Below are 15,160 nucleotides of genomic sequence, written 5' to 3' on the forward strand. Positions count from 1 at the left end.
GCGCCGGACCTTTCCAGTAGTGATTCCGAAGCCAGACGGATCATTAAAATTTTTTAATGACTTCTGAAAATGGAAGAATCCAAGTTTGACCTTTATCCAATGCCCTGGGTGGACAAGCTGATTGAGAGACTGGGGCAGACGCCACGCTCGGTCTGACCAAGAGTTACTGCCAGGAGCCTCTGAGTTGGCAAAAGAAAAGACCACCTTTATATATAGGGTCTCTATCACTAAGTCGTTATGCCTTTTCGGCTACAAGTTCTAGAAACTAATGTACAAAGTGTAAGAGCCCCATCAGCAGTATGCATCAGCGTATTTGAATGATATTATCTTTAGTACCGATTGGCATACCCAATTGTCCCAGGTGCAACCGGTAGAAGGATTGGCTCAGAGCCATGGGTTTGACAGCGAACCCCAAAAAATGTGCATTAGGTTTCGAGGAAGAGCAAAATTCTCATTGTGCTGACAGCATATGTACCCGTATTTTTCGGATTATAAGACGCACCCCAAATTTTGAGGAGAAAATAGGAATATTTTTTAAAAATTAAAATGGTGGTGCTTCTTATAATCCATGCGTCTTATTTGCTTACCGGAGGTGGTGGCTGCGGTGAAGCGGGGTCCCAGGGTCGCTGCTGGAGGAGGCAGGAGTGGGGTGATGCTGCAGGCCGCAGGCTGGGAGGAGGGGGTGTCCGATGTGCAGGGCGCAGCTGAAGGTGTCCGGTGCTGCGGGGGAGTCTTTTTGTGAAAGGCCAGAGCCCCCACAGTTCCATGGTTTCCTGTGCGGTGGACTCCGGGAAAATGGCCGCTGGGGGGCAGCGCAGATAAAGATCTCGGCACCGAGATCTCGGGAGATGAGATTTCAGCGCTGAAATCTGTACACCGCTCAGGAAACCACGGAACTGTGGGAGCTCTGGCCTTTCACAAAATTTCGGCAAAGCCCCTCGCAGCATCAGAGACCCCTGCAGCACCGCCAGACACCCCAGCAGCACCACCGGGCAACCCCTCATCCCAGCCTGCAGCAACGGTACCGGTAAGGTATATACGCATTGTAAGATGCACCCCCATTTCCCCCCCAAATTTTGGGGGAAAAATGTGCCTCTTATAATCCGTAAAATACGGTATATAGAGCTTTGTGTGCTTATTTCATGCACTAGAATTTTTTGGATACCTTTACTTCTAATCCTAAGCACTTGCTTACCATTGTATTATGCTGGTGATATATACAGGTGCTTATCACAAAATTAGAATACTTTTATTTCAGTTATACTTATTATTTCAGTTCTTCAAAACAAAAAGTGTAACTCATCTATAATAATAAATGCCCTAAGCAGCTTCCGGTTGTAACAACTTCCGTCCAGTTGTAACCGGTGACGTCACCACACACACGCACATGTTAACCCTCAACACACCACACCGCCTCAACACACACTCCTCTCACCTTTCACCTCCACTCATGTCCACTCACTCTTTCACTCCACATACGTTCCTTTCTCTCACTCCGTTTCTCATACTCACACCGTCATCGTCGCTGCCCCGACATCTTCCTCCGCCGCCGCGATCCTGGATCCAGACGTTCTCCAGGCCGCCGACATGTTCTTGCGGCGACGCCATCTTGGATTTCGTGAAATCCCGCGATATTCAAGATGGCGTCGCCGCAAGAACATGTCGCTGGCGTGGACGACTCGGGATCCAAAAAGATGGCGTCGGCGTAATCTCGCGAGTTTTCGCCGACGCCATTTTGGATCCCGACGTCGTCCTCGCCGGCGACATGTTCTTGCGGCGACGCCATTTTGGATCGGCGAAATCCCGCGATAGTCAAGATGGCGTCGCCGCAAGAACATGTCGCCGGCGAGGACGATGTCGGGATCCAAAATGGCGTCGGCGAAAACTCGCGAGATTTCGCCGACGCCATTTTGGATCCCGACGTCGTCCACGCCGGCGACATGTTCTTCCGGCGACGCCATCTTGACTATCGCGGGATTTCACGATACTCAAGATGGCGTCGCCGCAAGAACATGTCGCCGGCGTGGACAACGTCTGGATCCAGGATGGCGCCGGCGGAAGATGATGTCGGGGATCGTGGAGCAGCGGCGATGATGGCGTGAGTATGAGAGACGGAGTGAGAGAAGGGGTCGTATGTGGAGTGAAAGAGTGAGTGGAGATGGTGAAAGGTGAGAGGAGTGTGTGTTTAGGAGTGTGTGTGTTGAGGGTTAACATGGCAAGAGGTGTGATGCTATCGCATCCTCCCGATGCGATAGCATCGGGCCATAATCTAGTATATTATAGTCAATGAAAATTTTGGAATGACTTTTGGTTTTCTTTGGCTATAAGCCATAATCATTAACATTAACAGAAATAAACACTTTAAATAAATCACTCTGTAATGACCCTTTATAATATACGAGTTTCACTTTTTGTATTGAAGAACTGAAAAATTAAATTTTGATTATATTCTAATTTTGTGAGACGCACCTGTACATTTTATCTGTTACAATAGAGCTCAATTTGTCCATTCTGACCTTTTTTGCTAATATTAGAGGGGTTTTTGATAACTACTGCACATTGGCATGGGGTGCTACAAGTATTTTGCAAGGAGTAATTATTTAGAATATTGATCAATATATCAACTGTTTATATACTGTTACCTTATGGCAAGTAGGACTATGAGTATTGCACTCTATATTGTGGATCAGTTTTTGTAGTCCATTTGTCTAGGCGCTTTTTAAGTGTATTTAAAAAAATATTTTTTACTCTAATAAAAATTGTTAATGTTTGGTGATCCTTTAGTTTTTGCATATATCTTCTTCTCTTTGTGTATATTTTGATGAAGTTCGGCTCTTGGGGTGCGTGATTGGCCTTGGGGTTATCAAATAGGGGTTATCCAAATAAACAAAATTGAAGGCATTAAAAACTGGCCCCGGCCTCTGACTACAAAACAGGTAAGAGCGTTCCTCAGCATCATTGGGTACTACTAATAGTTTACACCAAATTTTGCCGGAAGATCACCACCCTTGACTGATCTCTTAAAGGAACGGAAATTGGTCATGGTTCGGTGAAACCCATAGGCAGCGGAAGAATTCCAATCCAGGGAAGTTAGCGTTGTACGGACAGCCCATCCTCACCAGCCCCAACTTCAAGTAAGGCTTTATCGTAGAAAGAGATTTCTCTGAGGTAGGCCTAGGAGCGGTTCTGTCATAGGAGGTGAATGGAGAAGAACATCCGGTCACCTACTTGAGTAGGAAGCTTAACCCAGCAGAAGAGAATGATAGCTTAGTGGAGAAAGAATGCTTGGCCGTTAAGTGGAGCTTGGAGTCCCTATGTTATTATTTGCTTGGGTGACAGTTTCCCTTGGTCACGGACCATTCACCCTTCGCCTGGATGACAATTGCCAAGGAGGGGAATGCTGGAATCATCAGATTGTTCTTGTCACTGCAAAATTTTAAGTTCATGGTGGAACATCAAGCTGGGAAGGCTCAAGGAAATGCGAATGCTCTGTCACAGGCACCCTGTATGGTGACAGGTGTTCAAACCCCCAAGTTTGAACAGAAAGGGGGGTATGTGAGGCAGTGAGGGGAATCATATACGAGGGACGGTATTTGTCACCCACAGGATGCGCATAGAGTCATATTGAACCCGTTGGGAGTGCATTATGATTCCAGCCATGTCTGTGGTTACAATGCAGAGTAAAAGAGAGTGGATTTGGTCAAACTATTTGACCAAATCAGACTTTAGGAAAACTCTACAAGGGCTTTTATTTTTGGAGAGATCTGCAGTAGTGTTAGTGGGGCAGGTCTCTACTCCACTCTGGGTTTTGGGAGAGGCCCATGTCCATGAAACTCATTGAAACTTTCAGTTAAGGTTTGAGTTTGTCAATGTATTGTTTGCAAGCATCTCAGGAGGGAGCTCTATGCAGGACAGATCTGTGATACAGCGGTGCAGACGCCAGCGGCAACATGTTTGATACTGGTTGTTATGGACGACCCGGCAGTGATCTGGCGAATAACATTTGCTTTTATTTTGTGAGTTTTGAAAATAAAAACATTTAAGTTGAACTTTCTTGGGTCTCTGAAGAGACAATTTGTATATTTCCCAGAGGAGCATTGCAGCTTAAAAGTCTCATCTCAGCATGCTTGACATGTCACTATCCACAAGGATAAACGATACCCCTTGGATCCTGGTCAGATGACTCTCACACAGCCAAACCAGATCTCACACTTTGCACTGATGAGGGGCAGTACCCTGAAACACAGTGTCTGCATGTAACAAGGCTCATTAAAGGATCAACATTGACTTCTAGGATTGCCACTTCCTATAGGATGCACTAGAGTTCTAGTCCCCTTCCTCCCTGGAGAGATAATTTGCATCCTAGAGTAATGAAAGAGCAGAAGAAATTGCAGCTTCCAGAATTTTTGACAAATCCTGGAGAACAGGAGAAGTCACAGAAGATTGGAGAAAGGTGAATGTTGTCCCTATGTTCTAAAAGGAAAGTCAGTCTTAGTTCTAAACCCGAGAACATATTTGTAGAAATCATTAAACAGCATGTAAGTATTTGGATAAGAATACAGTAATTAACCAGAACCAGCAAGTGTTTGTAGCAAAAAGTCATGCCAGACTTATCTATTTTCTTTTCATGATGGAATCACTGACTGAGTGGATCAGGGAAATGCGGTAGATATAGTATATTTCAACTTCAGCAAAGCACTTGATAAAGTATATCATACTATCCTTATTGAGAAATTCACAAAATATAAAAATGAAGAGAGAAACGATCCAATGGGAATAGAGGCTTTCTTTTAAAGGTAAAACTTAGCATTTATTCAGCAAAAGCAAGACCATATCAAATGCAATCCATACAATGCATTGCCCTTCATCTGTGTTAGCTGGTCAGGCAGTGTGTGGAGGTCAAACCTGAGATGTCTGTGTTCAGACCTGGTTGGCCTTCATCTGCACCTGCTCCATCTGGCTGCACAGGAGTGATGCAGATATGCTTCAGGTATGGATTGCATTTGATATGGTCTTGCTTTTAAAACATTTAGGAGGCCGCAATGGCACAGTGAATAAATAAAAATGTAGAGTAGGACCCCCCATATGAGATTGCCTTGGCGTGGCGGGGTGGCTCAATATATTGATCAATATTTTGCTAAATGTCTCATTTTGAATGCAGAAAGATATGTGCATATGCACCTCATGTTATGCGTTCTGACCACTGGCAGTGCTGGCTCTTCTCTCTTTATATATATATATATATATATATATATATATATAAATGTATGTATCTGTACCTTCATGGCATATGTATTTTACCTGTACAAGTGCTGTGAAGGAAATTCTGTAGTCTTTGCAAACAAAAGTGTTGTCCATTGTAGACATCTAATATTGAAGAATGAATTATACAAATATATAAAGAATTACTGGGTTATTTACTTTGGAAAACTTCCTAAACAGATATAGTTGCAGTGTTGTGTTGAATGAAAAAGTGCACGTACAGTTGCTCAAAGGTTACCATATATAAGAACTCTAAAATGTTATATAAATAGAATTTCCAAAAGTCATATAATTCAATTGATTTAATATGTTGCTTTTTAAATTATTATTCCATTAAATAATTGCTATTCCATTTTGCCTAATACCTTTTGTTTTGTTACTTTATTATTTTTTAAATATTTAACCCCTTAGTGTCAGAGACAATTTGCAGCTTAATGACCAGGCCAATTTTTACAATTCTGACCACTGACACTTTATGAGGTTATAACTCTGGAACCCTTTAACGGATCCTGCTGATTCTGAGAGAGTTTTTTCGTGACGTATTGTACTTCATGTTATTGGTAAAATTTATTCGATATGACTTGCGCTTATTTATGAAAAAAAAAAGAAATATGGTGAAAATTTTTAAAATTTTGAAATTTTCAAACCTTTTATTTTTATGCCCTTAAATCAGAGAGATATGTCACAAAAACTACTTAATAAATAACATTTCCCATATGCCTGGTTTACATCACCACAATTTTGGAACCAAATTTTTTTTTTGTTAGGAAGTTATAAGGGTTAAAAGTTGACAAGCGATTTCTCATTTTTACAATACCATTTTTTTGGACCACATCACATTTGAAGTCACTTTGAGAGGTCAATATGATAGAAAATACCCAAAAGTGACACTATTCTAAAAACTGCATCCCTTAACATTTAACTTTTCTTTTGCAAACATTTTAATTCAGAATCAATTTTTTTTTTATTTTCACAAGTGTAAAAATGAAAATGAACCACAAAATTTGTTGTGCAATTTCTCCTGAATACGCCGATATCCAATATGTGGGGGTAAACCACTGTTTGGGTGCACAGCAGGGCTCGGAACGGAAGGAGCGCCGTTTGACTTTTTCGATGCAGAATTGGCTGGAATTGAGATTGGATGCCATGTTGCATTTGGAGAGCCCCTAATGTGCCTAAACAGTGGAAACCCCCCACAAGAGACCCCATTTTGGAAACTAGACTCCTTAACCCCTCAACCCCCAAGGGTGGTTTGCATGTTAATGACCGGGACAATTTTTACAATTCTGACCACTGTCAGTTTATGAGGTAATAACTCTGGAACACTTCCATGGATCCTGGTAATTTTGACATTGTTTTCTCGTGACATATTGTACTTCATGTCAGTGGTAAAATTTCTTTGATATAACTTGCGTTTACTTTTGAAAAAAATGGAAATTTGGCAAAAATTTTGAAAATTTTGCAATTTTCCAACTTTGAATTTTCAGGCCCTTAAATCACAGAGATATGGCACACAAAATACTTAATAAGCAACATTTCCCACATGTTTACTTTACATCAGCACAATTTTGGAACCAACATTATTTTTTTAGGAAGTTATAAGGGTTAAAAGTTGACCAGCGATTTCTCATTTTTAAAAACCATTTTATTTAGGGACCACATCACATTTGAAGTCACTTAGAGAGGTCAATATGATAGAAAATAACCAAAAGTGACACCATTCTAAAAACTGCATCCCTCAAGGTGCTCAAAACGACATTCAAGAAGTTTATTAACCCTTCAGGTGCTTTACAGGAATTGTTTGAATGTTTTATAAAAAAAGGAACATTTAACTTTTTTTCACAAAAAATTAATTCAGGTCCAATTTTTTTTATTTTACCAAAAGTTATTGTGCAATTTGACCTGAGTGCGCTGATACCTGATATGTGGGGTAAACCACTGTTTCGGAGCATAGCAGAGCTCGGAAGGGAAGGAGCGCCGTTTCACTTTTTCAAAGCAAAATTGACTGGAATTGAGATCGGAGGCAATGTTAAATTAAAAAATCACATTTTTTCCACAAAAATGGTCTTTTCATCCCCAAATTTTATTTTCCCAAAAGAAACAGCACCCCAAAAGTTATTGTGCAATTTGTCCTGATACTCCATGTGTGGGGGTAAACCACTGTTTAGGCGCATGGCAGAGCTTGGAAGGTAAGGAGCGACGTTTGACTTTTTCAACGCAAAATTGGCTGGAATTGAGATTGAACGCCAAGTTGCGTTTGGAGAGCCCCTGATGTGACTGAACAGTGGAAACCCTCCACAAGTGACCCCATTTTGGAAACTAGACCCCCCAAGGAACTTATCTAGATGTGTGGTGAGCACTTTGAACCCCCAAGTGCGTCACAGAAGTTTATAACGTAGAGCCCTAAAAGTAAAAAAAATCATATTTTTTCCACAAGCATGATATTTTAGTCCCCAATTTTTTATTTTCCCAAGGGTAACAGGAGAATTCGGACCCCAAAAGTTGTTGTCCAATTTATCCTGAGTAGGCTGATACCCCATATGTGGGAGGAAACCTATGTATGGGCACATGAAGGGGCTCGGAAGGGAAGTAGTGATGTTTTGGAATGCAGACTTTGTTGGAGTGGTCTGCGAGTGTCATGTCGCATTTGGAGAGCCCATGATGTGCCTAAACAGTGGAAACCCCCCACAAGTGACCCCGTTTTGGAAACTAGACCCCCCAAGGAACTTTTCTAGATGTATGGTGAGCACTTTGAACCCCCAAGTGCTTCACAGAAGTTTACAACGTAGAGCTCTAAAAATATAAAAATCATATTTTTTCCACAAACATGATTTTTAGTCCCCAATTTTTTATTTTCCCAAGGGTAACAGGAGAAATTGGACCCCAAACTTTCTTGTCCAATTTGTCATGAGTAGGCTGATACCCCATATGTTGGAGAAAACTTCTGTATGGGCACATGCCGGGGCTCGGAAGGGAAGATGTGACGTTTTGGAATGCAGACTTTGATGGAATGGTCTGCGGGTGTCATGTCGCATTTGGAGATCCCCTGATGTGCCTTAACAGTGGAAACCATCCACAAGTGACCCGATTATGGAAACTAGACCCCCCCAAGGAACTTATCTACATGGGTGGTGAGCACTTTGAACCCCCAAATGCTTCACAGAAGTGTCATGATCTCAGTGCGGGTTTGACTCGCACACGTGGGGTTAATGTCTGGAACCAGTGCTGATGACTGGCATTTCTGGGGTTAAAGGTTGTGATCCCGGTGCAGGCTTACCTGCACACCTGGGTGCTATGATTGTGGCCTCTCCCTGGTTCTGGGGGAGGCTTCTTATAGCCTCAGGACTCTCCCATCCCTGTCAGTTATACTTTCGCCCTTGGCATTGTGTGGTGACCCCTGAGTGTGTTAGTGCTGTGTTCTGGTTACTTGATTCTCTGTGTATGACTCGGTCTGTTCCCTGGATATCGCTTTGGATTCTGCCTGGTACCTTATATGTCTGTTTGGTTTTGATCTCTGCTTGGCCCTGATTATCCGCTCTGTCTCCTCCCTGGTACTGTACTGTGATCCTGTGTATGACCTTTGGCTTTGTCTGACCTCCCGTCTGTTTATCCCTCCTGTACCTCGCTGGTCTGTACTGTGCATGACTTCTGCTTTGCCATAATCTGAGTTCTCTGGACCCTGACACTATTAGTTGAAGCACGCCTGGTCACCTCTGCTGCCCTGCTTCCCAGGTAACTCTTAGCACTGCTTCTGTACTCAGGACACACGCACTGGCTCTATGAGCAAGTGTAGTGCGGTGTCTCTGACATTATAACTGACCATTTCAGTTTGGTTTTTTTTTCTGAAGAAAAAAAAAAAAAAAGATGTGTGTTATCCTCATGGATCCCATACAAGCCTTGTCTGATCAGGTCAAGCACCTGACCCAAATGTTCCATAAGCTCAATGTGGAACAACGCACGATGGCCCAGACCCAGCAACAGTTGGTGGTTACTGTGCAGGGGGCTGTCGATGCAGGGGCTTCTAGTTCTGGAGGGAAGGGATGTGTCATTAGCGTCCCCCGAATCTCCGGTCAAATTGCCAGACCTTTTCTCAGGGGACAAAAAGGAGTTCAAGTCTTTCAGAGAAGGATGCAAGCTGTTTTTTTCTCTAAGGCCCCGCTCCTCCGGGGATGAGTTCCAGAGGGTGGGGGTCATTATTTCCCTACTTCAGGGGGCTCCGCAAGCATGGGCTTTCTCTCTGTCTTCCTCTGCTCCTGAACGTATGTCAGTGAACGCATTCTTTGAGGCCCTCGGGCACATTTATGATGAACCTGACCGAGTGCGATTGGCAGAGGATATGTTGATGAGTGTCTGTCAGGGGAAACACTCAGCTGAGTGGTTTTGTTCTGAGTTCCGCCGCTGGGCGGCAGAGGTCTCTTGGAGCGATGCCGCACTCCGAGGACTCTTTCGCAGAGGCTTGTCCGAGCGGCTGCAGGATGCCTTGGTGTTACATCCCCCACCTAACTCTCTCGAGGACGCCATGACCCAGGCCGTCCGGATGGACCACAGGCTGCGGGCCAGAGGGGTGATGTAGGTGGATACTCCATTATTCCCCAGTGGAAAAGAGACTGCCCCTGAGCCCATGGATGTAGGCGCCCTCTCCCTGAAGGATACGGAGAGGAAACGCCGGAAGGACAAGCAGTTATGCTTTTACTGCGGTAAAATGGGACATTGGAAAAGGGAGTGCCCGAATTGCCCGTCTTCAAACCCGGTCGGCGGGAAACGACTAGGTCTGGGTAGTCAACGGGGAGGCTGCTCAGACCCTCAGGTACCATTTTCCTCATTTTCCAAAGTATTACTGCCTGTGGAACTATTTGTGGACGGTAGTTCTTTTTCCTCTACAGCCTTCGTGGACTGCGGATCATCTATTAACCTCATTGACTCCCAATTGGTCACACACTGCAAGATAGGGACAGTTAGGCTCAAGGTTCTGATCAAGGTGATGGCCATTGACTCATCTCCCCTCACTAAGGAGGGAATTCGCTTTATGTCTGATGTGTTTTCGCTCAGAGTGGGCGCTATTCATGTGGAAAACATAAGTTGTTTTGTGCTGGACAATCTACCTGCAGGGTTGGTGTTGGGCATGCCCTGGTTACAACGCCATAACCCAGTTATTAACTGGAAAACGGGGGAGATTGTTCAATGGGGGTTTAATGATTTTGAGTTATGTGATAAATCCGCACTGCTGGTTGAACCAGTTAAATCTGTGTCTGTATCATCTGTCGAGCTGGAAGGTATTCCGGAATGCCTGAAGGACTTCGAAGATGTATTCTCCGAAAGCGAGGCCGAGACGTTACCGCCACATAGACCCTTTGACTGAGCTATTGAGCTGGTCCTGGGGGCTAAATTACCCAAAGCCCGTCTGTTTAATTTGTCTGGTCCTGAGCGCTTGGCTATGAAGGAGTACATTACTGAAAGTCTGCGCAAAGGACACATACGTCCTGCAGTCTCACCTGTGGCGGCAGGTTTCTTTTTTGTAAAGAAAAAATATGGCGGGTTACGTCCCTGTCTCGACTTCCGGGAGCTTAATCAAATTACTGTACGGAATACGTACCCCCTTCCGTTGATTCCCGATTTATGTAACCAACTATCAGGGGCAAAGTGGTTTTCTAAACTGGACCTTCGGGGGGCATATAATTTGATAAGGGTCCGGGAGGGGGATGAATGGAAAACCGCGTTCCTCACGACCGAGGGACTATTTGAAAATTTAGTCATGCCGTTTGGTCTTACCAACGCCCCTGCCATATTTCAGAATTTCATCAACGTGGTATTCTCGGATCTCATTGGTCGTTTTGTCGTTATCTACTTAGATGATATTTTGATATATTCCCCCGACAAGTATTCTCATTTGGAACATGTACGAACTGTGCTCCAAAGGCTTAGAGAAAATCATTTGTATGCCAAATTGGAGAAATGTGTATTCTGTGTACAAGAGTTGTCCTTTTTGGGGTTAATTGTATCCGGTGAGGGTTTTCGCATGGACCCCAAGAAGGTGCAGGCCATTGCGGATTGGGTGCAACCCCGAGATCTTAAGGGTCTTCAGCGCTTCTTGGGGTTCGCCAATTATTACCGCAAATTTATCCGGGGGTTTTCGCAAGTGGTCAAACCTCTCACGGATCTAACATGCAAAGGTGCGGATGTGAGAAATTGGTCCTCGCTCGCAAAAGAGGCCTTTGCAATGCTGAAAAAATGTTTTATGTCTGCTCCTGTGTTAGTGCAGCCAGATCCGTCCAAACCATTCGTCGTGGAAGTGGACGCCTCTGAGGTGGGGGTGAGGGCGGTGTTGTCCCAAGGGCCTGCCACTCTAACCAACCTCAGGCCATGTGCTTTCTTTTCCAAGAAGTTCTCTGCTGCGGAAAGAAATTACGACGTAGGCAGTAGAGAGCTTCTTGCGGTCAAATTGGCGTTTGAAGAATGGAGGCACTTTTTGGAGGGGGCCAGTCACCCGGTTACGGTGATCACGGATCTCAAAAATTTGTAGTACATTGAGTCTGCTAAAAGACTAACGCCCAGACAGGCCCGTTGGTCACTTTTTTTTTCCCGTTTTCAGTTTACGATTACATTTCGTCCAGGGTCTAAGAATGTCAAGGCTGACGCCTTATCACGCAGTTTTCAGCCGGTGTCGCCCCCTGAGCCACCGTCCTCCATTCTTCACCCTGGGGTTGTGATAGCAGAGGTCTCATCTGAATTGGAACGGGAGATTCTGGGGGCCAAGTCGCAGGCCTTGGTGGCCAAGCCGGAGGGGAAGTTGTTTGTCCCAGAGCAACTTCGCCTGAAACTCTTGCAGGAGTTCCATGAATCCAAGCTGAGTGCTCACCCTGGTATTTCAGCCACACGTCTGGCGGTGGCTAGGATCTTTTGGTGGCCTACCCTTGGTTCGGACATAAAAAAATTCGTTGCTGGTTGTGGGGTCTGCGCTCGTTCTAAAAGCTCTCATAGCCGGCCGGCAGGGGAGCTGATACCCTTGGCAGTGCCCGAAATGCCATGGACTCACTTATCCATGGATTTTGTTACCAATCTCCCTCCATCTAAGGGTAATACAGTGGTATGGGTAGTGGTGGACAGGTTTTCTAAGCAGGCTCATTTCGTACCCCTGTCCGCACTACCGTCAGCTGAGACGTTGTCCAGGTTGTTTGTGCAGCATGTGATCCGGTTGCATGGGGTACCCCTGAATGTGGTGTCTGATCGTGGTGTGCAGTTTGTGGCTAAGTTTTGGCGTGCTTTCTTCAAAAAATTAGGTATGTCTCTGTCCTTTTCGTCTGCATACCATCCTGAGAGCAATGGGCAGACGGAGCGCACTAACCAGTCCCTGGAACAGATCCTCAAGTGTCTAACCTCTGCTAGACAGAATGACTGGTGCGATGCACTGCCGTTGGCTGAATTTGCCTTCAATAGTCGGGTGAGTCAATCCACTGGTAGGTCCCCTTTCTTGATTAACTATGGGTTCAGTCCTCATTTTGGTGAGTTTTCTCGTCTGGATTCGGGGTGTCCCGGGGCTGAGGACTCTGTTCAGCGGTTAAAAGATACATGGGCAGAAGTCCAGCGGCGTATATCTAGGTCTCAAGGCAGGTATAAGTTTTTCGCGGACAGGAAACGAACACCTGGTCCCATGTTTCGGGTGGGAGAGAAAGTTTGGCTCTCCACGCGAAACATTAAGTTAAAGATTCCGTCAGCCAAGTTGGGACCCAAATTCATTGGCCCGTACAAGATTGTGGAAAAAATCAATCCCGTGGCGTATAGGCTGTGCCTTCCACCCTCTTTCAAGATCCCTAACGTCTTCCACAAATCTCTACTGAAACCTTTTGAAGCAATCCGGGGAGACTCCGAGTCTGCTGCTCCTCCGGTTTTGGTCGAGGGGCAGGTGAGGTACGAGGTTGGTCATATCGTAGATTCCAGGTTGGTACGGCAGTCGGTACAGTACCTGGTTCATTGGAAGGGGTATGGACCGGAGGACAGGTCCTGGGTACCGGCCCGGTTGATGCATGCTGATCGCCTGGTGCGGCCTTTCCATGCTAAGTACCCGGGCAAGCCTGGGGGTCCAGAGGCCCCCTGTTGAGAGGGGGGTACTGTCATGATCTCAGTGCGGGTTTGACTCGCACACGTGGGGTTAATATCTGGAACCAGTGCTGATGACTGGCATTTCTGGGGTTAAAGGTTGTGATCCCAGTGCAGGCTTACCTGCACACCTGGGGCTATGATTGTGGCCTCTCCCTGGTTCTGGGGGAGGCTTCTTATAGCCTCAGGACTCTCCCATCCCTGTCAGTTATACTTTCGCCCTTGGCATTGTGTGGTGACCCCTGAGTGTGTTAGTGCTGTGTTCTGGTTACTTGATTCTCTGTGTATGACTCGGTCTGTTCCCTGGATATCGCTTTGGATTCTGCCTGGTACCTTATATGTCTGTTTGGTTTTGATCTCTGCTTGGCCCTGATTATCCGCTCTGTCTCCTCCCTGGTACTGTACTGTGATCCTGTGTATGACCTTTGGCTTTGTCTGACCTCCCGTCTGTTTATCCCTCCTGTACCTCGCTGGTCTGTACTGTGCATGACTTCTGCTTTGCCATAATCTGAGTTCTCTGGACCCTGACACTATTAGTTGAAGCACGCCTGGTCACCTCTGCTGCCCTGCTCCCCAGGTAACTCTTAGCACTGCTTCTGTTCTCAGGACACACGCACTGGCTCTATGAGCAAGTGTAGTGCGGTGTCTCTGACAAGAAGTTTATAATGTAGAGCCATAAAAATAAAAATATCATATTTTTTTTCCATAAAAATTATCTTTTAGTCCCCAATTTTTTATTTTCCCAAGGGTAACAGGAGAAATTGGACCCCAAAAGTTGTGCAATTTGTCCTGAGAACCACTGTTTGGGTGCATGGCAGAGCTTGGAAGGGAAGGAGCACCGTTTTACTTTTTCAATTGGCTGGAATTGAGATCAGACGCCATGTTGCGTTTGGAGAGCCCCTGATGTGCCTTAACAGTGGAAACCCCCAATTCTAACTCCAACCCTAACTCCAACACACCCCTAACCCTAATCCCAACCCTAGCTCTAACCCTAGCCATAACCCTAACTCAAATGGGAAAATGGAAATAAATGCATTTTTTTTTAATTTTATTATTTTTCCCTAACTAAGGGGGTGACAAAGGGGGTTTGATTTACTATTTATAGCGGGTTTATATGTTTGGCAGCTGTCACACGCCAAAAGACGTTTTTTAATGCAAAAAATAGTTTTTGCATTACCACATTTTGAGAGCTATAATTTTTCAATATTTTGACCCACAGAGTCTTGTGAGGGCTTATTTTTTGCGGGACGATTTGACGTTTTTATCGGTACCTTTTTAGGGCACATGACATTTTTTGATCGCTTTTTATTCCGATGTTTGGAACGCAGAATGAAACAAAAAACAGCAATTCATGAATTTCTTTTGGGGGAGGTTCGTTTACAACGTTACGCGTGTGGTAAAATTGATATACCGGTTGTATTCTTTGGGTCAGTACGATTACAGTGATACCTCATTTACTTTTTTTATGTTTTGGTGCTTTTATATAATAAAAACAATTTTATATAAAAAATAATTATTTTTGCTTTATTCTGCGAGCTATAACTTTTTTATTTTTTCACTGATGACGCTATATTGCGGCTTTTTTTTTGCGGGACAAGATGACATTTTCAGTGGTACCATGTTTATTTATATCCGTCTTTTTGATCACGTGTTAGTGCACTTTTTGTTCGGCGCTATGATGATAAAGCATTGTTTTTGCCTTGTTTTTTTAAGGGGTTCAATAAAGGGGTTAACTAGTGGGACAGTTTTATAGGTCGGGTGTGTACAGACGGGACGTGGCGATACAAAATATGTGTACTTTTAT

This window comes from Dendrobates tinctorius, unplaced genomic scaffold (genome assembly GCF_039654945.1).
Source record: "Dendrobates tinctorius isolate UK_male_01 unplaced genomic scaffold, ASM3965494v1 ptg000117l, whole genome shotgun sequence".
In the NCBI taxonomy this organism is placed as follows: domain Eukaryota; kingdom Metazoa; phylum Chordata; class Amphibia; order Anura; family Dendrobatidae; genus Dendrobates; species Dendrobates tinctorius.